We start from the raw sequence: 21,403 nt of genomic DNA, 5'->3' as shown, positions 1-21,403 counted from the left end.
TGGACTGACAGTCTCCAAAACAATACAGAGAAATCCTGTCTCGTAAAACCAAAAAAAAAAAAAAAAAAAAAAAGAAATTAGGGGAGGGTGCTATGTGAGTTGCTGTTGCTGTGACCAAACTCACAGAAATAACTTATGTGAAGAAAGGTTTGTTGTTGTTGTTTTTGACTTTTGGAGACAGGGTTTCTCTGTGTGTCGCCTTGGCTGTCCTGGAACTCCCTTGTAGACCTGGCTGGCTTTGAACTTAGAGATCTGTGTATGCCTCTGCCTCCAGAATGCTAGGATTAAAGGCATACAATACCAGCAAAGGTTTACTGGGCCTCTCAGTTTGAGAGGGACATTAGTTCATCATGGTGGGGATGGCATGGTATTGGGGATGGCTCTGTCCTTGGCCTCGGTAGTGTAAGGTAGTTAGTGTCTGTTCACATCCGGTGGACTAGAAGCCAACCTCTGCCGAACTGTGAGGAGGGATGGCCCATTTTGCTAGGTGAACCCCATTTATTAAAAAGCTGTACACTGTTGACAATAGCTTTACAAGCTGTGGTGAACCCCAGTGCCAAAACACAAGCCTTAGGGGACTTTCTAGATGGAAACCATAGCTGGTGATTCCTCCAGTCCTCGCCTAGCCCAGCCCCAGGGGGAATCAGAGGTGATGTGGAAGGGAGTCAGCTTTGCTGTTCCTTCTATTTTTCTGTCTGGCTTTTTGTTCCATTCCACCTGGCTTTTATGTTGGAAGCAAAGTAGATTAAGGTCATCTAAATGGGAAGGATTGTGCCTTCCGGAAATCACATTCAAGGCGTCCGTGTAAGACCTGTCTTGTTGTTGGCTCTTCTGGTAGGCTTTCCCTCTGGGCTTTTCCTTCGTGAGGAGGTGCATGTCTGCCTTTAGTCAAATTTATGTATTTTTTACTAATGCTCTTGGACCTTAATCTTCTTAAGTATGCCCCAGAAGTTTCTTTATAAACTCTTTAAGGGCGAATCCTGTGAGTTTGAATGGAAAAGAAGAAAGCGGCCTGGAAGAAGAGAAGGAATTGAGTGAAAGGGTAGAGACACCTTAAAGCTTTCTCAAGGGTATAAAAAAATAGTTCCATGATTGAGGGACTGAATGGTTAGATAGCCAACTTAATTTCACCCCTGGTGGGCGTGGCCAGAGCACTGACAAAATTGGGGGAGTGAGACTGTCCCTTCCGAGGCCTACCACAGCTCATGGTAGTGAGGTATGTGAAAAATGTGCTAACACTAGCATATCTTAGAAACTGTCAGCCCGGTTTTGATTCCGTAAGCCTCTGATGGGAAAAAAAGAAAGGGAAATGATTAGTTGTTTTGAGGTCTATGCAAAAATAATTTTTCACAGCACAGTTCGATGTCTCATAAAAAACGGTCAAAGCGAAAAGGTCGATATGTTGAAGATCTACATTGAAATGTATGACTTAACTGCAGCCAATATTTCACTGAACTGGGACAGTGACGTATTGGTCCTTGCTCCGAGCTCCGGGAAGGAGGAGTTCTTACACAGAGTGTCAGTCTGGGGTGCTCAGGCTGGTTGCTAAAGATTCCAGTGGGTATAGAGTGCAGTGTTGGGGGTCCCCGGTGGCCACTGGGCACTTGTCAAAGTGGGGCCTGTGCCTTTAGTCACGGAGAGCCCCGGTACATGTTTGTGATGGTGCTCTGGAAATCAGAGACTGGATTACATCCACACACACCTCTCCCACTGCCTGGTGCTCTTTACCCTCACAGCGACTGGCTTTATTCTGAGGCTGTGGCCTTTTGTCAAGGGTGGGGAGAGTACTTTTGGAGCAGCTTCCCAGGAGGAATTAAACCCACACAGGCATTTGTCCAACCTCCCTGATTGCTCTTTCCTGAAGAGCTGCTGGGTTTCTGAGCACTGGTTGTCTGTCTTACATTATTTTTTATCATCCATATGATACCTCTAGGTTTTCAGAGCTCTTTGCCCTCACTTATCAATTATTCATTTTATGTGTAGCTGTGTTAGAATGTAGACAATTTTCTTCCACGAGAATAACCTAGTAATTTGATGTACCATAAAAATTGTGGAAGGTATTAAATGGTTTTTAAAAGGCATTTAGTGTTACTGCCATCATGACTATGTGTACACTGCGCTCATTCCTGCCTTTCCAGGGCTTTTCAAGCCACTGAGAAGAGAATGTTCGATTGCCTGTGATCTAGGAGGATGTTACGAGGCACTTTTTAAAAAACTTCTGTTTTAAGCTTACAAATTTTAAGGCCATAACTGGATGCTAGTAACACTTTTCTTCCCTCACCTATGTTAATGTTGACCAAGCTTTTCCACAAGAAAGGATGGGTACATGGAACCCTTAGATAGTTTTCAAGAGCTCTGACCAGTGGTTCTTAACTGCTGAGTCAGCATGTCCCTAAGGACAAATTTCTGTCGTCACCTTGTTGGATTAAGAAAGGCCAGGATCAGTAGTGAGGCACACCTTTGGGTGTGTCTGTGAGTGCTGCCTGGAATCACTTTACAGTAGCATATTTACCAGATGGCATTTGCACTTGCTTGGGAAGAGTTCATGGACCACACTAGGTCTTAGTATATTCCACAGTACCCCAGGCTTCTAAACCTACAGCATCTGCTGCTTCTCCTTTCAAAGTCCTTCTGTGATGTTCTGCGTGTAGGGTGGCACCTGATTCCTGTGCAGGGTCTGTGTGCGTGTGTGTTGGTATGGCTTCTTGGACAATTTCATGCCTGTAAACAATATGTTTTGATCATATGCACCTCACCTCCTCCACACACCCTAAAATCTCTGCCTCCCTCCTTCATTTCCTCTCTTTTATGTTTGGAACCCACTGAGTACAGTTGGTGCTACCTGTTGCAATGCTGACTGATCTCACTGATTGGTCCTGTGCAGGTAGCCACAGCCGCGGTGAGTTCATGTGTGCAGCAGTCATGCCATGTCCAGAAGACACATTCCCCAGCACGCGTCCCCATGGTCCCCTTCTTACATTCTTCCCGCCTCCTCTTCTGTGATGCCTCCTGGGCCGTGGAGGGGGCGCGTGTTGATCTATGTGTCCCGTTTAGGGCTGAGCACCCAATAGTCACCTACTCTCCATACAGTGGTCAGTTATGAGTCTCTGTGTTAACTGCTGACTAATGCAGGGAGACATTTCCGTGGCCAAGGTTAACATACATCTACGTGTATAAACACAAGTGTTTAGAATATAGTTTGATAACATGCCCGTTTAGCAAGACAGTAGAAGTAGTAGGATCCTCTCTATCATAATCATCTCTCTCATCAAGAGCTTCTTGTTGGTTTTTTCTTTTTCTTTCTTTTTTTTTCTTTTGGTTTTTCAAGACAGGGTTTCTCTGTATTGTTTTGGAGGTTATCCTGGAACTAGCTCTGTAGACCAGGCTGGCCTCGAACTCACAGAGATCCGCCTGCCTCTGCCTCCTGAGTGCTAGAATTGTTTTTTCTTTTACACAGGGTTTTTCAGTGTAACAGTCCTGGCTGTCCTAGAACTTGCTTGTAGACCAGGCTGGCCTTGAACTCACAGAGATCCTCCTGCCTCTGTCTCCCGAGTACTGTGATTAAAGGCCTGCGCCACCAACGCCCGGCTCCACCAAGAGCTTTTGTCCAGGCTTCCCATATCAGGTAGGAATAGCATCCTGTGGAGCTGGCCTCAGATCCACTCCAAGAATGGTTGGTTATGTCCATAACCTCATGCCACTGTTTTACCAGGGATACATCTGGCCTGGCAGGTTGATATAGCATGAGGGGGTTCACTGTTGGATAATACCATTGATGGCTTTTCTGCCTCAGTGGCCTGCATAGAACCTTCTGGCACTGTGAAAGCTAACTAGCTAGCAGGGAGGAAGTTTTTAGGTCAGTTCCATTTTGGTTTCTCTTTCTGCAACCAAAGAATGTTGTACCGTTGTATCTTCAGCAATAGAGTTCTCACCATCTAGTTCTGATGGACAGCTGAAAGCAGTGACAGTAGCCTGTGTTGTTTTGGAAGCCTTTTACCAGGTACTCTCCTGTTTTATGGAATTCAATTCTTTAAGGTGTTGGTTATCTTTTTTTTTTTTTTTTTTTTTTTGGTTTTATGAGACAGGGTTTCTCTGTATTGTTTTGGAGCCCAGCCTCGAACTCACAGAGATCCGCCTGCCTCTGCCTCCCGAGTGCTGGGATTAAAGGCGTGCACCACCACCACCCGGCCTTTTTTTTTTTAAAGTTGGACAGATTATAGCTCAGATGCAGTTATACCTCAGATCAAGTGTCTGGGGAGTGATAGCCTGGCCTAGCGGAAAACTGAAAGCCGCTTTCGTATGATATATGTTAACATTCCTTCAGAGGAGTGCAGAGGGTTACTTCTGTCTCTTCTAAAATTCATAAATTGGCAGCCTAATTCCAAAGTGATGGTGTTTGGAGGTGCGGCTTGTGGGAGGTGATTAGACCTTGAGGGTTGAACTCTCCTGTCCTGTCATCAAGGGCGAGTGTACCCTTATAAAGGGACCCCAGAGAGGGCTTGTTTTTACCCTTTAAGAAGATGACAGCTGGGGCTGGAGAGATGGCTCAGAGGTTAAGAGCACTGACTTCTTCCAGAGGTCCTGAGTTCAATTCCCGGCAGCCACATGGTGGCTCACAACCACCTTGGATGAGATCTGGTGCCCTCTCCTGTCCTGCAGGCATAAGGCTGTATACACAATAAATAAATAAAATATTAAAAAAAAGAAGAAGAAGAAGATGACAGCTGGTAAACCTGGACCGGGGCGTTTACCTGAAGTCAACATGTTGTTGATACTCGGCTTCCAGGCATCAGAACATTAAATTAAGAGTTAAATAAGGTATTTTGTCATAGCAACCCAAAGTGACTAAGCCAGGGGGCCTGAAAATCATGTAAATCTGAGTTTACCAGTAATAACACAACTTAATTCTCCTTTATTCATTCCTGTAAGCTTGAAGTCATTAGCCTTGATTGACACTTTGTGGGGAGAAGGGAAACTCAGAATGCTTGTAGCGTAGTAGAAAGACAGCCTTATCTGGGCTGTCTCTCTAGAGAGGCATTTTGAAAAGGGTGCTTTTGCTCTTCCAGCCTTAGGATCAAAACTTCATGAAACTGATTATGGTTAAATTTTAATATAGAAAATGAAAATCTCCTTGCATAAGAAACTGCTCTTCCATTCATTTCCTTCTCACCCCTGAAAAATGAAAAAGCTAGTGTAATGCCTGTGCCAGTCAGTGGTGAGAACAAGGCAGGCTTGTTCGAGTGAGCACTTTCCAGATGAGCAACCATTAAAAAACCCGGAAGCGGCAAATTTATCTAATTCTCTGTATAAAAAGACTCCGGGAAGATTTTGATTTTCATGAGGAGGGAGGTGGGTTGCTAAACTCAGGATGAAGTGTTCAGCTGACTTTTTTTGGTGAAATTCATTACAGTGAAGCGCATCTCATCAAAATACCAATTTTATGGCATGGAGGTAAAATACGCTTGGTAATTCAGATATCGCCCATTCCTCAGGGTTTTGTAGCAAGTTTGGAAGGCACAGTTTGTAGACTTCGTGGCTGTAGTAGAGTCACATTCTTTGCTTGGGTAAGCTTCGAGGAATTTTGTTATACTCCCATGATGTCTTGCTTTTGCAGCCTCTTGGTGAGTAAGCATGCCTCTTCGCTGGTCTGGCAGGAAGCAGGATAGCTGTGTTGGCCATATCACATGAGGGACCCCAGTCCTGATGTTACTCTGAATGCTTTGGGTAGAAATGGAGTTGTGGACTTCATAGCAGCATTTCCACGGGGATACTCTCAAAAGGAATGCGGTGCTGCTGAGGCTGGGGAATGGATGGTACTGTATGTAAGAGTGCTTGCTGCACAGTCATGAGGCTGTGAGTCCAAATGCCTGGTACCCACAGGGAAAAAAAGGCAGAGTGTAGCCGCATAGCCCTGCAACCCTTGTTCTGTGAGAGATGCAGACAGGAGGTTACGGGGGCTTGCTAGCCACCAGCCTAGCTCCAGGTTTCACGAGGTACCTTGTTTCAAGGGAATTAACGCAGAGAGTGATACAGCAAGACTCCCAGAGTCCTTCTCTGGCCTCCGTGTGCGCATACCCACACAGATTCGAGCATAGGAATGGACTCCCTCGCACACAGAGAGAAGATGGAGCAGGGAGTGAAATGTTGGAAAATCAGGGATGAGTTAAGGTGACAGATCCACAGGGTAACTTTCACCACTTTTGCCCGCGTGTGGCAGAGCCTCTTTAAATTCTGTATTTAAATTTAATCTTTATTTTCCGCGTTTAGCATATTGTTAAGCGTGCAGAGATGTCACTTTAGTGATTACGTAGCCGTTTGCCTTACCCCCTTGAACACTGACATTTTCCTGACTGCCATGCTTGTGATGTATTTCTTTGGCATCCAAAAGGTTAGCCTTGAGAAACTAATTTATCAAGAAAGTTAGGAGGCTGATCCTCCTTAAGCCCTGCCTTCCTCGACATTTGCGAGGGCATCTTGGTAATTAAGATGAGATTTGTTCTTCCGGTTGAAACCGAGCGCCCTCCGGTTTTGTTAGGCAGATCCGTGGGTTTGATGACTTGCTGTCTCTCTTTCTGCAGGATTTCATTCTGTGTAGCTTTTTGCCATTCCTCTCCTGCCTGACCATCCAGGAGTTGTGACCTGACAGCAGGTCTAATTGGGGACTTTTGTGCAAGTAACTAATATAACCAATGAAAAAAAACCTTTGCTTTTATGAATCAACAGGCAGGCCAACTCAGGGGTGTGTTGGGGTCTTTTTCTCACCATCCTATTACTACCCAGCTTGAGATAAGACTAATTATATCTTTTTTTTTTTAATTATGAAGCTGTTGGCCGTTTGCTTGGTTTCTTATCGGCTAGCTCTGACTTCATTGTTAACCCATGATTGCTAATAATATTTCCAATGTGGTCTTCGTTTACCGGAGAACAGGGTTCAGACCTCTTACTCCTCTGGCTTTCTACACCGTGACTGTCTGTGCCTCCCTTTCCCAGAATCCTCCTCAACTCCTAGTCCCACCTATCTTGCTTTCCTATTGGCCAACAGTGCTTTATTCAACAACAAATAAGAGAGACAGATTTACAGAATGACATCTCCCATCATCTAGACTAATTATATCTTAAGGTATAATTCTTCATAAGTCGCCTTCAGAAAGGAACAAATAATTTTTATTGATGTATTTGGTTTCTATCAAATAAAGTATGTGTTTTTATTGGCACAGGGTCAGATATATTTAAAGCATCAGTGGTCATTCCATTATGAGTATCTAGAAAGGATGGACAGTGTCAAAGTCGTCTCTGTTCTAAAGAGCAGAAGATTTAGGGAAAGCTAAAATGCCCGACTGTGTGGATTAGACCTTTCCATAAAAACACCCATACATCTCCATATTACAAAGAGTGATTTTGAAGCCGGCTTGCCTCAGAGGAGCTGGAGATAGTAGTGGCTCTCAAGCTGGTGCCCAGAAGTGTGCTAAGGGGAGTCTGGTACTCTGCCTTGGAATAAAAGGTTTGCAGAAAAGTTAGTATCTTCAGGAGAGTTGGCTAGCTGCGTAACACTCACACCGTCCTTGTGCCAATGGGCACCTCTTGCCGGGTTGGTTGTTATTGTCACTCACTAGGTTCGTAGCTGGGGGAGACCGTTGATGACACTGCCTCCCTCCCCGCAGCAGCCTTCAAAGCGCCTTCCAGAGCTTGGAGGAAGACTGGTCAGTTCCAGCTTGATTCCCCGTGTCCTGTGACGTGAGGTGGCGTCAGCACTCGTCTTACCATCCAGTTCAAGTGGGTAGCTGGGAGCAGTGGCAATAGCCTGTGCTATTTGGGGGGCGTACGAGACTCCCTGGCGGTGGCGCGGAGGCTGGTGTCCTGTACCTGGTGCTAGGCTTCTTGTTTGATAATCTATGGTGTCTAAGAGAAGCGTTATCTCTGCCCTACTTCCTCTCCACGGAGTAGGGTAACTATTCAGTTCAACCTGCCCGAGGGCTTGCGTGCGTGCATGCGTGCGTGTGTGCATGTGTGGGGAGGGGGGCTTATAAAATAGTAGGTTTCCACATGACCCTTCCCCCACTGCCCTGCCTTCCCGTCCCCCTCGCCACTGTCTCCCCATTGTCCTCTGTGTTCTACCCCCTCTTTAGTCCCCCACACACCCCAAGTAGCCCCCTTTCTAGCTTCTATAGGTATTCCCCATATGAGACATGCGGCATTTGTGTCTCTGGTTCTGCGTTACCTCGCTCTTAGTATATTTTTTCCGCTTCCATTATAAATGGATATTTCTGATGATACTCATCACAGCTGCCCGCCTCACCCTCAAGACACGGGGTCTTGCTATGCGCCCAGTGCTAGCCTCTAGGCAACCTTTGGTAACTCTCCTACTTGCTCAGCCTTCTTAGAGAATCCAGGCTCACCAGTCCCAGGGATGCCCCCACCCATAATGGGCTGGGCTGTCCCCCATCAATCACTAATTAAGAAAATGACCTACAGGCTTGCCTACCGCCTGATCTTCCTGAGGTATTTCCTCAGCTGAGGCTCCCTCTTCTCTGATGACTCTAGCTTGTGTCAAGTTGACATAAACCAGTCAGCACACATGCTTTGGTCGTTCCCAAAATAGGCAGGGAACCTGGTTCTCAGAGGGTTTTGTGTTTATGTTGCCCTTTCTTTTACGTCTGTGTCTGGATGGGATTGTGCATGTCTGTAATATCAGCTCAGTAAACCCCAGTTTACTGAAAACAGTGACCACATTCTAGTGACACAAGCCTGGCCGGCCATCAGGACCCTGGGTTCCTCATCAGCCTTGTTTATTCCCCGTGGTGCTGGGGTTTTCAGACTTGGCATGTACTTCATAGTCCCAGTCTCTCTGTCTCTCTGTCTCTCCCTCTCCCTCTCCCTCCCTCTCCCTCTCCCTCTCCCTCTCCCTCTCCCTCTTCCTCTCCCTCCTTGCTTAAACAATTTCGCTGTCTCTGTGTGCGTGTGCGCATGCCTGTTTTTGAGAACTGGTGGGTGACTCTCCTGTCTCCACCTCAGTAAAGCACTTGCCATAAGAACGCTGGGATTACGGATGTCCATAAAACTGCATCTGGCTTTTTTGCCTCTTTTTGGCAGTTTGATGTGGGTTCTGGGCTTGAGCTCAGGTTGACAGGCTTGCATGGTGGGTGCCTTTCCCTCCTGAGATACGTCACCTTCCCAGCCTCTCAGTTTCTTTATGGAACAGATCTTTGCTGAAGACTCTGCCCGTTCTGTAATGTCGAGGAAAAGTACTCATAATTGTAACCGATCGCATGTGGTTAGTGTTACTCTGTCTACTGAATTCTGAAGGCCGCCTTGGTCAAGGCTGCAGGCTGTGAAAGTTGTGAGTGACAAGGAGAATGTCACATGTGCATAAGGATGACGTAGTAGAGTCAGTGGGCACTCGGGCATTTACACCAGCCTGCCCTGGGGACCTAGCAGGACATGTCATCAACAGCAGGGAAGATGTGACGCTGTGACTATTGCAGCCACTGAGTGTCCACTCTCCCTGTGCGAGTGTGCTGTATCCCCTTATAAAATGCAAGCCCATACCCTGGTTTCTCTTCAAGTCGTATAAATCTTTCGCCTTTTACTAAAATGCAAGCCCTTCTCTCCCCTCCACTCTGGCCCAGAGGCCGCCTCTGTACCACTCCCCCCCAGAAGAAAACGTCCTATGTTTTAGTTTTGATCCCATTTGGGGATGCTAAAGCTTGAACCCAGGACCTTGTGCATGCTGGCCAATGATCTGTCCTCACTGAGCTGCTCTCCAGCTCTGCAGTCCTAAGGTAGACATAAGCCAACTAGAGACTGTTTGTGAGGAGGAGGAGGGAGTGGTTAAGGAATAAGGGCTAAACCGGGCGTTGGTGGCACACGCCTTTAACCCCAGCACTCGGGAGGCAGAGGCAGGTGGATCTCTGTGAGTTCGAGGCCAGCCTGGTCTACTGAGTGAGTTCCAGGACAGCCTCCAAAACAATACAGAGAAACCCTGTCTCGAAAAAACAAAAAAAACAAAAAACAAAAAAAACAAAAACAACAACAAAAAGGAATAAGGGCTACCCCCTAAATGTGGAGATTCAAAGGTTTAAGTAAGAAAAGCTTGGGAAACGGCGTTAGAGTACAGGGTCTGTATACCAGTGGGAGAGAATGTGTTTGACTACATGAGCCCTGCTTAGAGTTGGGTGGAGGAGTCTGAGAGCAGGTGGGAAGAAGTTGAGAAACCCTCCTGTGAATCGAGCAGTGGTGGTCTTCATTTGAGCAGAGATGGGCATTGGCAAACATCAGTGGCAAATGCTGACTGCGGTGAGAGCAAAGGCCAGCACACTGTCACCCCAGGCCTGCACACTGTCACCCCAGGCCAGCACACTGTCACCCCAGGCCAGCACACTGCCACCCCAGGCCGGCACACTGCCCCCCAGGCCGGCACACTGTCACCCCAGGCCGGCACACTGTCCCCCAGGCCGGCACACTGTCACCCCAGGCCGGCACACTGCCCCCCAGGCCGGCACACTGTCCCCCAGGCGGGCACACTGTCCCCCAGGCCGGCACACTGTCACCCCAGGCCGGCACACTGTCACCCCAGGCCGGCACATTGTCACCCCAGGCCGGCACACTGTCACCCAGGCCGGCACACTGTCACCCCAGGCCAGCACAGTGGTACCCCAGGCCAGCACACTGCTGCCCTGCATCTGAACGGCCAGCGCCAGCTTCTTTCAAATGATAGATGCCATGGTAAATGTAAAATATTGAATATGATAACTGAGTATGAATTTTTAAATTCTGCAATTAAAAGGCTTTTGTTGAAATGCCATTAATTTTGAGTTTAGGTGAATAAAGGGAAGCAGAACTCTGGCATCCCCCTCTGCAAATGAGTTATCCCCTTTTTAGAAGTTAAAATAAATACTAATGAATTGTCTGTTCTTTCACCAACCTGAGTTTGCCCATTCTTTTCCAGCCTGAGCTTGTCAGCTAGTGAAGAGGTTGTCCTCTCAAGCCATGTTGCTTCAGTTATAGAAATATATTTTATCAGTCATTGGGCTTTGGCAGAGTACTCTCCCATGGTCCGTTCGCCCCCCACTCTGGGGCGTCTTGCCTGTGTGTTACATGCCAGGGTCTGTGCCAGTGGTAAACGGAACACACACACTCTGGCCTGTTTTCACAGCATCTGCAAGTTAAGAGTGGAGGAGGTAGATGCTAATGAAATAAACCGACATATTGACCGCCCCTTTCTGAGGGAGATAGCCGAAGGGTCTCATGGGGGCCACCAGGGAAAATGGGCATGTTGCTGTTTGGGTGTGGGAGAGGCAGGGACTGCCTGGGTTAGGCTTCCTGGTGAGATAGTATGTGCCAAGTAGCCCAGGCTTTGAGAGCCAAGGGAGGGCTAGGTAGTTTGGATTTAAATGGATTGTTTTGTGCTTTGGGTTGACTGTGTGCCTCCCTCAACTCGCATTCCAGGCTACCCCGAAAGAGGTGGTGTTAAGGGGCCGGTTGATCAAGAGGTTGGTACCCATACAAAGGATGTTCAGTGAGGGGCTGGAGTGATGGTTCAGGGGGTGCGATGTTTGCCCCACAGCTTGAAGCCCTGACTTTGGAACCTGGAGCCCACTTAAAGCCGGGTGCGGTGGTGCATGTCTGTGTCCCCAGCGCTGCGGGCTAGAGACAAAGCATCCTGGGGCTTCTTAGCGAGCTGTGTAGCCGAACCCACAAATTCCAGGTTGAGTGAGAAACCGTGTCTCAAAATCTAAGATGCAGAAGTGACTACGGACCAGGGTCAGCTTCTGGCTTCCACACACGTGCACACATGTGAGCACATGTGTAGGTCACACACACTGACACCCGGGCCAAGCAGAGTTAGCCATTTGAGGACCCAGGAAGAAAATTCTCTCTACAACCCGAGCAGGGGACCTTCTCCAGACACCACATCTCCCTGTGCCTTGGCCTTGGCTTTCCCAGCGTCCAGATCTGTCCGGTGTCTGTCTGTGGTTAGAGCAGCCCACATAGGCTGAGGCAGGTTTTGTGTGTTTGGGGCAAGAGTGGCAACAGGAGCCCAGCTGTGAGGCAGCTGCCGACGAGGGAGGGAGCTGGAGCAAGGAGGAACAGGTGAATCCGCAGACACAACGCGGATAATCGAGCTAGCGTCAAGCAGGTGGGTTGGTGCTGATGCGGGGTCGGCGAGGAGGAGTCACCCCTCCCCAGCAGGTCCAGGCTGTAGCAGGCCGAGCTGGAGCTGGCAGTTCGAGGAGCAAGGCTTGGAGGAGGTGAAGAAAAGTGGGTGGCTGTGCCCTGGGGTGGGGAAGGAGGTCCAGGCTGGTGAGGGCCTCCCTGCTGGGTTGGGCTTTGAGGGACTCCATGGGTGGGGTAACCGGGACAGGAGGTGGTTCTAGCCCATGAGTCCTCCAGCACTTGGAGGTGGGTATAAGAGCAGTGGGACTGCAGGGAGGGCCGTGTGGAAAAGGGGGCGGGGCGAGGGTGGGGATGAGCCTTCCACTGTGCCCGGGTCTACTCTTCAGAGTGTCTGTCGGTTGAGGTGTCGCTGTTGCCGACAGCGCTTGGACAGTATAGGCTTCAGAGTTAGGTTGGAGGGAGTTGAAGAAAGGGTGGAAGGTTAGGAGGTGGGGTGCTGCTTAGATAGGGTTTTGAAGTGTGCGGCTCTGACAGGAGGGCCAGGAGCCTGCACAGTGTAGTTTGCGAGATGGGGGGGGGGTCTTACTTTTAGTTTCTTGTTCTTTGTTTTGTGTTGGGCGTTTGTTGGTTGATCGGGTCATCCAGTAGAGTGAGAAAAACCAAGAAGAGGAAAAAAAGGAGGGTGGGGTGTTTCAGGACAGGGTCAGGGATGGCTTCCCGAGGGTCCTGTTCAGTGAGAGGAAGAAGGGACACCTAGCGCAGAGAGGGGCCAGGCGACAGCGGTCACAGAAGTTCTGGAGCTGCACTGGGGTGTGATTTGCAGCAGTTCTGATGATGCGTGCCGGGCAGGTGGCCGAGGGAGCTGGGGCCGGCATGGAGGGTGGGAGAAGGATGCTGAGGCCTGGGGACAGCTGCCGGGGTACCGTCCGGGAATGTAGGGCAGTTGCAGAACCTGCGAGGATTGGAGAATCGAGTTAGAGTTAGGTCAGCTCATCCCACTCATCACCCACACTGAGGCAGTGCCAGCCAGCTGCCTAAAGCAGGCCTTGCGGAGCTGGAATTAATGAGCTCCAGAGCGCGGGTGAATCCTGACTCCCGTTCCAGTGCTCCATGTACTTCCAGGGTACCCTTTAAAGGCTGGGAGCCCAAGAGGCAAGTGTTGAAGCCTGGCTGTGTGTGTGTGTGTTCACGTGACGGACTGTCAGAGGGTGGTTGGTGCTTTGTTCCTCCCGGTTCCTTTTTAGTGCCTTTTAGCTGTTGCACGTGTGTTTCATGTGAGCAGTAGGAAGGGAGTTGGCCTGGCTTAGCCATGGATGAAATGCAGTCATTTCTCCATCCTCCCCCTCCTGACCTGATTGTGTGCCCGTGGCACATAGGGAAGCAATGTAATTAGAGTTCTGGGGGCTTTATTATCAATAATGGAAACACCACAGTCAGAAATGTCTTTAGCCCTAAGCACTACCATTGGGGCTAAGTGGCTCCCCTGGGTGCCTCGAGTTGTTACCAGCAGCTCTATCGAGAGGCAGAGGCAGTGGGTGGAGGATGGGATGGGAACAGAGCAGCAGAGAGGGGGGGAAAAACCCTGAATTCCTGTGGTCCAGCTGAAGTGCGCCACCCAGGGCCACCCGCTTACTCCTGGCCGCCCTACAGGGTAGCAAGCAATACTAACTTTAGTTACCAGGTGGATCTGTGCACGGTGCCCTTACTGGGTCCTGATCTCTGTAGGGCTCCTGGGGGGTGGGGGATTTTTCTCTTCTTTCTCTGGTTGGGAGGCTGAAAGCTCATACCTGCTGACGACCAGCAGGGTCCTGAACCGAGGGGGGGGGGGGTGATGGACAGCCAAGTGGGCATCGTGAGGGGGAAGTAGAGCGGAAAGGCAGAGCCAGCAGTAGCCCTGAGAACTGGGGTATGCCGTTCCAAGAGTGGCCCCAGGAAGTTGCTGCAGCAGCCAGTGGTGCTTGTTTAGTTGGTGGATGCTATACAAGTTCGAGCCTTGCTCAGAACCTGGGGGATCTGGCTGCTTTTGAGAGAGTAGCTTGTGCCATCTTTTCTAAACCTGGATTGCTTTCCATCAAATTTTCTAGACCTGTTCTCTGGGTACAGGGTGGAGATAGGAAATTAATAGACATTTTTCCAGCCTAGGGCTGGGTTTCTCTGTATTATCTCAGTTTGCTGTTTTCCTTGCAACATACAAACTATACCATCGTGTCTCATGCAGAATTGTGTGTGTGTCCTTGACGCCAGAAGGCTGTGAAATAGAAGTCCATGATCTCCTGGAGAGAAGGGTCACTGGCTAGGGGCCAGGGGAAGGGAAAGGCATAGTGTGCACACATTGGTTGGCCAGGCAAAAGTACTGTCCTCTGTCACCTCTGCAATCAGGGAAGACCTTGGTGTCTATCTCCCAGGAGTCCTCAGCATCATGGGGGTGTCTCCTAGGGTTGATGTCATCCTTTCTCTCCCAAGTTCTGACTATGGAAACAAAGGCTTCGTTAGCATAATTCTTTCCTTTTTTTTTTTTTTTACGAGACAGGGTTTCTCTGTATTGTTTTGGAGGCTATTGGTCCAGCCCAGCCTCGAACTCAAAGAGAGCTGCCTGCCTCTGCCTCCCAAGTGCTGGGATTAAAGGCGTGCACCAGCACCACCTGGCTTGCATAATTCTTTCCTATTGCAAGGGTTTCTCCTCCAGGTTCCTCGGGTGCTCTCCATGTGACTGCGCAGAGAAACACAGAATAGTATCATTCTGAAGGGCTGGGGCTTCGGTTCTTTGGAAAACCTTGATAAATAATCATCCTGGCTGTAGGAGGAGACCAGGTACAGGGGTGTGTGTGTGTGTGTGTGTGTGTGTGTCCCTGCAAGTGTCCCAACCAGCAGGGAAATGATCCAGGTGAGGTAAAAATGAAACTCAGGACAGCAGAACTTAGCTGATCCTGGGTCAAAAACTTCTAGAGCAGTGGTTCTCATCTGTAAGTTGCAACCCCTTTGGGGACTGAAGAACTCTTTCACTGAGGTCACCTAAGAAAAACACAGCTGTTTACATTAGGGTTCATAACAACAGTAGCAAAATTACATTTACGAAGTAGCAGTGAAAATACATTTATGGTTGGGGGTCGCCACAACCATGAGGAGCTGTATTAAAGGGTCTCGGTGTTTTGGAAGGTTGAGAACCACTGCCATAGAGGCTAGCACAGTACAATTGGGGGAGGGCGTCCCTGATGTAATGCAGTTCCAGTGCACTAGGAGGATTAAGGTGTGACTTCATCAAACACCTTTGCAAAATACATATGACCATGAAGATGGCTTCTGCGGCTTCAGGGTCTGGCATCTGGTGTGGTTTCTGACTGAGACAGCACAGAGGTCAGCAGGCTGTGCAAAGTACTTGTGACTTCAAGGATGGGTTCTATTGACTCAGAAACAAAGCTAAAGATTTGGGCAAGGAGAGTCTGGGCTAAACACTCAGGGGGATTTGGGTGAGGTCCGGCTCTACAGATAGCGAGGGTTAGTTACCTGGTTACCAACAGCATCCACTCCCAGCCTTCTGGGCAGAATCAGGTGCCCTGTGTGATTAACATTCCTGGTGTCCCTAGTGGCCTGTGAGCACTGATGCCTACCGCTACACAGGTGTGACCTTGTTTGGGAGCAGGTTCGAAGGTAGCCGCAAGACGTGAGTAGGTGTCCTGGGTAGGTGAGCCTCTGGCTTGGGCAGTGTCCCGGGTAGGGGAGCCTGTGGGCGTTCAACTTCAGAGGCTTTGGCTGTTGTTAATTATTGACTTGAAGGAGAGATACATGAAAGGTTGACAGTGACATATGAGGCCTTGTCAGGCTATCTTTCAATAATTAAGAAACAAGTAGCTGAAACTCCATTTTAGTTTTGGACTCTGTGGAGCCTTTCCTTAGATGGGTCTCTGAGACGCGCGTGCCCTTCCTCTGGGTAGAAGTTTCCATTAGGCATCCATCCGCACATTAGTGAGGGCAGAGGTGGACATGGTTGTGCTCCTAGAGATGTGTCCAGACTAAGTGACTCTGACACTCTGGTACCCGAGGAGTAAACTCACTTAGATTCTGATTTGGAGAATAATGGCAAAAAGTGTGGTTATCAGAACAGAGGTGAGACAGCTTGTTGATGATGTGTGTAAATCAGCCTTAAATTGGGGAACCCCATTTCATGTCAGTTACTAATTGCAGTGTAAAGGCCAAGAAAAAAGAAATGGGTTACCAGTGTTTTTAAAAGAAATGGTGTACCAGCAGGAGACCAAGGTCATTGTGACTGGCAGGTTATACGTTTAGCATCCTACAGAAGTTTTTTTTTTTCCTTTTCTTTTTTATTTTCCTTTTCTACTTGAGTAGCTATAATAGTACTGGTGTCTAAAATAGATATTGTATTAGCCTTACATCAAATGTGATGGAAGTCAAATCTATAAAATGTTGAATCTCTTAAATCTAACAAGGATGGAGTACATCCTGTTAATTTGTCAAACTTCCAGAACCGCCTACATGAGACAGTGAGGATTAATCAAGCCCCAGTGAGAGAGAATTTGAAAAATATAGTTTTCTAATTATACAATCTCTTCTCAGTGGGCCAAGGTTAATGTAGTTCTGAATTCTGACAGTTAGTAATAGAAAAAAGAAAGAAAAGACCAAGCGTATGAATTGTCTCCTAATCACCTGAAACAGGCTCTTACTGATCACACTTTCTGTCCATTAATCTGATATTTCCAGCACTTGTTCTTTTTTTTTTCATATGATGTTGGGGATAATTAGAGGGTTTTTTTTGGTCATATCAGATATCTGCGTTATTTGGGGACTTAAGTTTTTGCTTAGCTGTAGATATGGATGTCTAGTTAATAATGTGAAAATTCGTCTTTTTTGACACTATTAGACTGCCTTATGAATGCTTGTTAAGCGTTGTGAATCTTCAGTTCTTTGTCCTGTGTTAGTGTGAATATCAAACCTCACACACTAGCACTGCCAGGCAGGACTAGGCATGGTAGGTTTTGAGACACTTAGACATGCTGTGGGTTTTGCTTCAGATTTTAGGTGTTCCCAGGACCCTCAAGCAAGCAAAACTTGGTACTAAATTCATTTAACTGATTTTGTAACTTGCTGGGTTTGGTTGTGCATGCCTCTGATCCAGGACTCAGACTGAAGAAAAGAATGCCCTGAGTTCAAGACCAGCTCAGGCTACATGGTGAGTGCCAGCCCAGGTAGGGCTTTATAGCAGGACGGTGCTTCAGAAAACAAAATAACACAGACAGACAGACACAGAGTCGGGCAAGGGCGGATGAGAAAGAAGGAAGGGTGTTAGAGACCAGGACTCAGATCAGGGAGAGGCGGGGATGGGGTGGGAGGGCTGTGGGGGGGCTGCAGGGAATGAATATGACTAAAGAATATTCTGTGCATGTATGAAAAGGGCACAGTGAAACCTATTATTCTGTATAATTAATATGCCCCCAAAAAATTGGATAGAAGAAAACTAGAGGTTATATCTGCATTACAATGAGACAGTTATTTTTAAAATTAGAGTAGCAGTTGTTGAAATGATTTCTTCTTGAGAAGGAAGTTAACGTGCCAAGCGTCTGACCTCTGCTGCAGGGTTGAGAGAACAGTGTGCGTGTTGAAGGACACAGAGAAGGGGAAGCCACCCTTCCACACTGGGAGTGAGGGTGTGGCGGCTGTGGGCGTGGCGGCCGTGGGCGTGGCCAAGAGAGGAGCCCAGGTTTTGTTTGTGACAGCTTGTCCTGGAGGATGGAGCAACCAACCAGAACGTTAGGGGGAAACCAAAAGCTAGTGTACTTGATAGTCTAAAAATTGCCTCTACTGCCGGGCGGTGGTGGCACACTCTAATCCCAGCACTCGGGAGGCAGAGGCAGGCGATCTCTGTGAGTTTGAGGCCAGCTGGTCTATAAAGCTTGTTCCAGAACAGCGGAACCCTGTCTCTGAAAAAAAAAAATGCCTTTACCATTTACTTTTATTATTCCACCTCTCTCTCTCTCTCTCTCTCTCTCTCTCTCTCTCTCTCTCTCTCTCTCTCTCTCTCTCTCTCTCTCTCTCTCTGTGTGTGTGTATGGGGTTATGTGTTATGCTATGGGTTATGGCTTGTGTATGTAGATCTGGGGACAGTCTTGGGTATGCATCTAAAGGCACTTTCCACCTCATTAGCTCAGTGACCTGAGGGCTTCTAGAGATTCTCTTGCCTCCCGTGTCACGGTCCTTGGGATTTACAGGCATTAAACTGTGTCCATCTTTTTCTTTTGTTTTTTGAGACAGGTTTCCTCTGTGTGACAGCCTTGGCTATCCTGGAACTCACTCTGTAGACCAGGCTGGCCTCGAACTCACAGAGATCTTGCCTGCCTCTGGATGCTGGGATTAAAGGTGTGTGCCACCACCACTGGTCCTGTGTCCAGCGTTTATGAGGATCCTAGGTATCTAAACTCACACCCTCACTTTATTTATCAACCACTTTTATTTTGTTTTGTTTGAGTTCGAAATACATTTTCCCAGAGCTGGTGTTAATCATGCATCAGCACTGTCCTTATTGAAAGCTCGCAGGCCTTCTAATGGCAGGCACTGGTGCCATTACCTGCTGAAAGCCCATTCATCCTGGCCGCTCTAGGTAAGGACTTCCTATCCAGGACCAGGACAAGCCGGGCTGGGCCTGCGTCTGTTAAGCAAACTTTCTGGGTAGACGTGGCTGTCCAGGTTACCTGCTCTCGATGCATGTAGGTAGCTGAGAAGCAGGCCCCAAGCATTCCACTCGGATGCACACGTCCTCGTGGTCCATTATCCTTAAGGGCAGTGTGGGTCTCTAGGCCTGAGGCCTAAGCTGAGTGGTTCTCCACAGGTGGATGAAGCCGCGATACAGAAGCTGTGGAGACGCCTGTAGTAAGTGTTAGGCCGGAAAGGCACCTGGGCAGATTTGAGGCCCTGACGGAGGCAGTGTGGGAGTTTCAAGGTAAGAGTGAGATGGCCAGTGTGGGGGGTGTTCTCACAGGTTGGGGCTTCCCTGAACCTCTTATGACCCCAGGAGACCGGTATTAGTCAGCTGGGCCTTGGTAGGGAAGAGGTTCTGGGAAGCCGTGTGTTGTGGTTTCTGAAGTTAAAAGGGGGTGCAGGACTGAGCAAGAGCAGTTAGAGTTGGGTCTGTCGTCTCCTCTCCTCAGACCACATGGTTTTCTTTCTTTGTCGTCATCTCTCATTTGACTGTGAAGGTGTAAGCTTGTGGGCTGTGAGCTGGCCTGCATCCCGACAGTCGTTCGCGTCACCCGGACGACCGCATCTCTTAATAACCAGCCCCGCATTTTCATCCCGTGGCTTGACAGGACAAAGGACGCCGTACTTCTGTAAACTGTCCATTTCGCGCCATGACAGTTATTACCCAAGGTGATCTGTTTCTTAGGGTGGTTTTCACAAATGAGCCTCGACTTACAATGATAAGCTTTCTTCCCCTCTGCCTGAGGAGAGCTAGACAAAGGGTACTTGTAGTCACCGTGACGGTTCTTACAGAGGAGGACACCACAATGCTGTGCGGTAACAGATCGGGGTTTTTGAAGTTCTGAATGTTTGTTAACTCCGGCACCAGTCACAGAGCTCTTCTTACATGGGAAAGTCCATTTTTGATACTGAATAGTATCCAACATCACCATCAATAATTGGGATCTGCGTTTCCTCCTTTATTTATTCAATAAATATTTAACACCATTATGTTCCTGGCATGGCATTAGACTCTTGGGGGAAGCTACAAAGAACTTAGAGGGCTAAGCTATGCCCCCAAGGGGGGCATAAAGGAAACAGTTATATCTAATTGTTTTTAACACTGAGCAGTGTTAATGCTTCCATCCTGTCATCTTGGGCACCAGGGAAGAAGGGGCCATGAATTCCTCTTGAAGTCCACTGGCCATATGGCCTCCAACTCTTTCTGAGCTCTCCTCTTTTCTGTCTTCCCTTGGCCTTGGAGTTTATCAGGCAGTGAGGCTTGGGGGGACAGGACTGAAGCCCCTCTGGCCAGCCATTGCTCTCTGATGGCCTGTGATTCGATGAATTCCAGATTGTTTCTTTAGTTCCCTGTATTGCCAGAGACCATCACATTTTTTTTTTCACTCACAGCCGAGAACTCTTAATTCCTAGTTTGAGGATGTTAGTATGCACAGACATTTCCCCGAGAGAGATCTCGCTTAGCTTCCTGGTAAAACACTGTTTGGTTACTACACAAGTAGTTGCTATTAGATGCAAAGCCAGGAGGCTGGTCCTTCATCCTGAATAGATCCCCAATAAATGTGCCTCCTTCATCCTTCTAACCCCGAACACATCCCCAATAAATGTGCCTGACTATCTGAGCAAGTAGTGAAGGAAATGCTCAGTGTCATGATCTTAGGCCATTGTTCAGTGACAGCCCCAACTGGATGTGGCAAGCTGGTGGCTGGAGATGGAGGCCACAGAAGATCCTTGAAGGGACCGTGTTTGTTTTCTGGTGATTGTGTATGGTTTGGACTCTGCACTCTGCAGCTGCTTGTTTTAGCATTGTGTGCATAGCATGTGTTGGGGAATGTCAGAATTCTGTAGAGCAGGGCTTCCCAGATTTGTCTGCACATTTGAGTCATCTGGGGATCCTCTTCAAAGTTTCCAAGGCTAGCCCATCACTCTTCAGTATGAAGCAGATACTGACTTGGAAGCGCCTCTGGGGATAAATGTTGAGTGCCCACGGTGGTTGTAGATGACATACTCCAGACCTTTACCAGTGCTACGCAGTGGCCAGGTGGAAAGCCTGCTGGGCAGGCCAAGGGATTCAGAACTGTTTCTGTGCTGATGTTTTCTTTACTTCACCCTTGTGGCTAGGGAGGGGCAGCTTTGGTAGCGAGGTGCTTCCTTTGACCTGGAACTCAGGCGAAGATGCCTGCATGGTCGTTTGCAATCATTGGTGGGGCGGATCTGAGTGTAGAGAACTTGATTGTTCGTTGCCCTCAAGTGAATGAGTGTGTTTTTAAAATGGACAGATAGCTGGTTATCCGCTGCCCCCACCCCAGTGGACAGAGCATGGTGAGGGGAAAGGAATCCCTGAGAATAGAAATTCTTAGCTTCACTTCTTGTGTTCTTATGCTCCTTGCCCTCTTAACAGCCATGCTGAATACCCCTGTGTGTGCAGATCACCACACAAATGAGCCATTTTATGTGGGCAGTTCAATACCCTGGGGTCTTGTGGAGCAATGAGGTATTGCTCCGCTTAGGGTGGGTGAAGGTGCTTGACCCTCAGCCCCTCCTGGTGCTCTCGGTGCTTACAAACCAAGGCCAGCTGCTG

At 48.3% G+C, this 21,403-nt stretch overlaps 1 protein-coding gene across 2 annotated transcripts in view; it reads left to right on the top strand.

The window, feature by feature from the left end:
• The window catches only part of Dctd (dCMP deaminase), a 29,168-nt gene that overhangs the window by 3,029 nt on the left and 4,736 nt on the right, over positions 1-21,403 (top strand). The window lies entirely within an intron of this gene.

Source organism: Mesocricetus auratus, unplaced genomic scaffold, assembly GCF_017639785.1.
Source record: "Mesocricetus auratus isolate SY011 unplaced genomic scaffold, BCM_Maur_2.0 Super-Scaffold_100026, whole genome shotgun sequence".
Classification (NCBI taxonomy): Eukaryota; Metazoa; Chordata; class Mammalia; order Rodentia; family Cricetidae; genus Mesocricetus; species Mesocricetus auratus.
This window is presented reverse-complemented; position numbering and strand designations above follow the sequence as displayed.